General features: G+C 43.3%; 1 pseudogene; it reads right to left on the bottom strand.

Annotated features, from left to right (window-relative positions):
- Positions 1-258: 258 nt before the first annotated feature.
- Positions 259-3490, bottom strand: LOC125267037 (annotated as a pseudogene).
- Between the last annotated feature and the right edge of the window lie 1040 nt (positions 3491-4530).

Here is a 4530-nt window from a genome sequence, read left to right as displayed (position 1 = left end):
ATAAAAATCTAGCTTTGCGGTTTTTGGTTTTTCTGATTGTAAAAAGCTGTATAAATTTGTTAATCTTTCAGAGGCAGTCAGTGGTGAACAACAGAACTAGGGCAGTTCACACAGAATGCATTTTTCTTGCGAGACAGGTTAGTGCAGCAAAAATGGTCTAGAGATGCGTTTTTAAAAGTTTAACGCTTTTAACTTTAGCGCTGCATTTGTAGAATGCTGTGTCATGCGTGAGATGCTGCAAAAGACAAGAGATGTGAGCACAATGGTTAAAGACTGTCTAACGTGTATTAATGTTAAAAACAATGAAAAAGTTTTGCAGTGGAATGGAAAAACACGTTCAGTGTGAACGGCCACTTACATCGGAAGCGCCAAAAGCAAATGCAGAAATTAGATAAGACAATTAACCACATCAGAAAATTTACTCAATACTCGTATGAAAGGGATACAATTCCTGTAAATAGCGACAGCATCTCCTGCCATAAACACTTCAGCTGGTAGACCAAAGTCCCATGCTTTGACATAAATGCTCTGGAAAGCAGGTAAGTCAAATAAATTTGTCGTATTTCTCATGTCCAAAGCTCAATGAGATGGATTTTATTGAAGGCAACAAGCTCTCAAGTCACTGCAGAGGCCTACCTAAGACTTGCAAAGCAGATGGGGCAGGGAAAGGTTGGGTCCCTGTCATTGGGTACTTGGGCAGCCAATTCTTTCTTTTGTTTATGCCTCGCTCAGGCAGTTTTCACTCAAATTCCCTAGAAGCCTTAAATGTTATGTTTCTCCACTTGGATCTATCAGCTGCCAGTATCTTCCAGTCTTGGGGGTTAATATCAGCTTGCATCAACTGTTGCTTCAGGTGGTCCTTATAGCGCTTTCGGCAGCCTCCCATCATCCATGTGTAACGTCCTGCCCAGCAAAGCTGATACAATGGCAGTATGGTCTCAATGCTTGGCAAACCTGTTTCTTCCTGAACTTCTATGTTTGTCCTGAAGTCCTTCCACTGAGTTCCCATAATGGAATGGAGATACCATTGATGAAAGTGCTCAAGCAAACGGATGTTCTTTCTGTACAGGACCCATGACTCAGAACCCTACAGCAGAGTGCTGAGGACAACTGCCTTGTAAACTTGGATCTAAGGCAACAGGCACAATGAGTGGTTCTGCCACACGTTTTTGGAGACTTTGGCGGTGGTCCACATCCTTGGATTTTGTTGCATCATTTACATGACGCTTCCCAAAAAGGTGAATTGGTCCACTACGTTCAGAGGATGGCCACTGATGTTGATCTTGGGTGGATTATAGGTGTCTTTTGTAGACTTCTGGTACATAACTTCAGTTTTCTTCAAGCTTATAATCAGACCAAATTCGCTGACTGCTGTCACAAAGTGGCAGGCAAGTAACTGGAGGTCTATTTCTGTGTGTGCCAAGAGTGCACAGTCATCTGCAAATAGTAGCTCTGTGATCGACAGTTCTGTCGTCTTGGTTTGAGCAAAAAGATGGCGAAGGTTAAAAACACTGTCTGTTCAAAACCTTATGTAAATTCCATCAGTCAGGTCTACCTTAGCTGCTTGCAGCATTATGCTGAAAAAGATGGCAAAAAGTGTCGGGGCTAGGACGCAGCCTTGCTTGACATAATTTCTGATGGGTCTGAGAGGTCATACACTGAGTTTCACCTGCCCTTGCTGACCATCGTGCAGCTGCTGAACAACTGCAAGAAACTTTGGTGGACATCCCAGCTTCATTAGGACCTTCCAAAGCCCATCTCGACTGACTATATCAAAGGCTTTCGTCAAGTCAATGAAAGCATCACATATTCTGCTCTCTGCATTTCTCTTGCAACTGATGTAGCACACAGATCATGTCAGCAGTGCCCCTGTTAACTTGGAAGCCACGCTGGCTCTCCGGAAGAATTTCTTCAGCGATGGTAGGTACCAGCCCGTCTAAGAGTATTCTGGCAAGGATCTTAGAGCGATGCCTCAGTAGGTAGAGCAGTCAAATTTCTCCCCTTTGTTCTTATACAGGGAGACTATCACTGCTTCTTGAAGGTCTTGCGGGATAACTCCATTTTCCCAACAGAGTGCGAACAGTCTCCTCCTGCCATAAACACTTCAGCTGGTAGAGTATCAATGCCGGGTACTTTGCCACGCTTGACAGTGGCTTTCTTGACTTCTTCCTCTGTTGGTGGGTCATCCAGCTCCAGCTTCACAATTTGCTGAGGGATGCTTGCTAAACCTCACCAAAGAGGTCCTAGTAATGTTCAGCCCAGCTATGCAGGATGTAGGACTTGTCTGTCAGCAGGTAAGGCCATCAGATGAGCGTAAAGGAGCCTGTAAATGCTGTGATGGGCCATAGGCAGTATGTAGGGCTTCACAGAAGGATGTAATGTTTCCAGTGTCAGCATAAAACTGGATTTTCTCAGCCATCTCACTGTTTCCTGATTTTCAGGAAAAGGTAGGAGTCTTTTATAACAAGTGTGATTTGACTCAAGAAGCTTCTGGATTTCAGAAAACTAATCTCAGTTCTTCCTATATGAGAAGCCTGCCACATCTACAGCTGTTTCCTGTAGGATGATCTTTGTTTGATTCCTCCACTTCTCAGGGTCTGGGTCTTGGATTGATGATACTAGTTTGCAAAATCTTGCCTCCAGCTCCCTGTTGAACACCTCTCTTTGGGTCAGGAGTCAGCTAACGTGGAGTTTCTCGGTCTGAGGTCCCCTTCTTACTGTGGCCTTGATGGTGATTTTAACTTTAGCTCCAACTTGCTCCAACTGCTTGAACCAGCCTGTGGTCTGTGTAGCAGTCGGGACTAGGCACGGTTCTAGTGTGGAGCACACTGTGAGCATCTTTTTGATGGACCAGGATGTAGTCCAAGAGCAGCCAATGTTTGGAGTGAGGATGTTTCCAAGTCATCTTGAATCTGGCCTTCTGTTAAAATAGGGTGTTGGTGATAGTCAAACCATGCTCCATGCAAAACTCCAGCATCATGCACCTATTGTCATTACAATTACCAACTCCATGGTGACCCAATACTCCTGGTGATCTCTACCCACACGTGCATTAAAAGTGCCCATAAGGAGCTTATCTGCATTGTCTACTTTCGAGAAAAGGGATTTCAAATCTTTGTAGAAAGTTTCCTTGGTGATGATGTCAGACTGAAGGGTAGAAGCATATGCGCTAATGATGGTCATGAACTGATTGCCAAGAAGGGGGAGGCATAGGAGCATGAGCTGGTCAGAATGTTCAACTGGAAGACTTGTGAGCTTCTTAATCATGAACCAACTCCAGAAAGTCTGCTGTCTTCTTTGGCTTTTTCAAAGGGTATACCCTGCTCCGTCCGTACTCTGTGAGTGAACCTTCCTTTGGAAAGGGTTCTTCACTGAATGCAGCTATGTCAGTGTCCAGATTAGCTAGTTCTCTTGCAACCAACGCTGAGCGTCTCTGGGGTCGGACACTTCCTTCATAGTCGAGCATTGTGCAGACATTCCAGCATGCCATCTTGAAGCTTCTTGTTGTCTTTATTAACCTTTTCCATATTATTATCTCGCTGTTTTCTCGCTGGTGTGAGATTCCCGTTTGCTATGGCTAGCCAACCAGGTGAGGGACGAGGCAAGCTGGGTTTGAGCCACCTTTTCTAGGCCTGTCTCCATGTATAGCAAGCAGCGCTATCCCTGAAAAAGGGCTGCTTGGTCACTCAGGATGCTGCCAAATGCTGCTGTTGCCTAAGATCAGAAAGCAAGCGACCCATATGACTGAGCTGCTACATACAGGGTTAAGACTGCGACTTCCAGTTGCCTCTTCTCCGCCACTGTAGTTTTTCTTGCCTGCACTGTATCAGTTTAAATTGAAGATCAGGGCGCGCAAACCAATCTCAGTCTTTAGAGGTGTTTAGGAGGAGAAGGTAACTCCAACATAAAACCTACAGCCTAATGGTCTCCATTGCCATCTCAGCCACTGTGGAATGACCAGCTGGCCTAAAGGAAGTAATTTAGTCATAAAATAAACCACAGCTCATATGGTCATTGTCTGAGCATGTTAACAGCTCACAAAAAAAAAAAAAAAAAAATCTGTCACGAGTCATATAATCAACACAATCAGCAGTGCTGCATCTTTATTAGTCTTCCATTTGTTTGTTGTTTGAGTCAGCTTGTTTCGGCTTCATCTGCTCATATGGCCCAGATTGACTCATTTGACTCCTAATAGCTTAACCTACATTTCACAGGTCAGCATGTGATTTATTTGCTCTCTAAGATAATCTCAACTTCTGTAAAACATGATTGATCTAAATGGGCAAATCTTAATATATGTCAAGTGATATACTTTCACACAATATTAAAAGAAAAATAAGGTGCCTATTTTTTTTTTTTTATATTATTCTCTAAAGGATTTTTCTCTGATATGATATTCAATAACACTATTGTCTTTACAGCAGAATTATTACAGTGAATCATTATTTTCCTGTATATCCCTGTTAATATGCTTTAAAACAAATCTATATTGTATAAAGCGCTATATAAATAAAGGTGACTGACTGACTC

Source organism: Megalobrama amblycephala, linkage group LG1, assembly GCF_018812025.1.
Source record: "Megalobrama amblycephala isolate DHTTF-2021 linkage group LG1, ASM1881202v1, whole genome shotgun sequence".
Taxonomy (NCBI): Eukaryota; Metazoa; Chordata; class Actinopteri; order Cypriniformes; family Xenocyprididae; genus Megalobrama; species Megalobrama amblycephala.
Note: the sequence above shows the minus strand (reverse complement) of the source record. Positions and strands in the feature narration are given on the sequence as shown.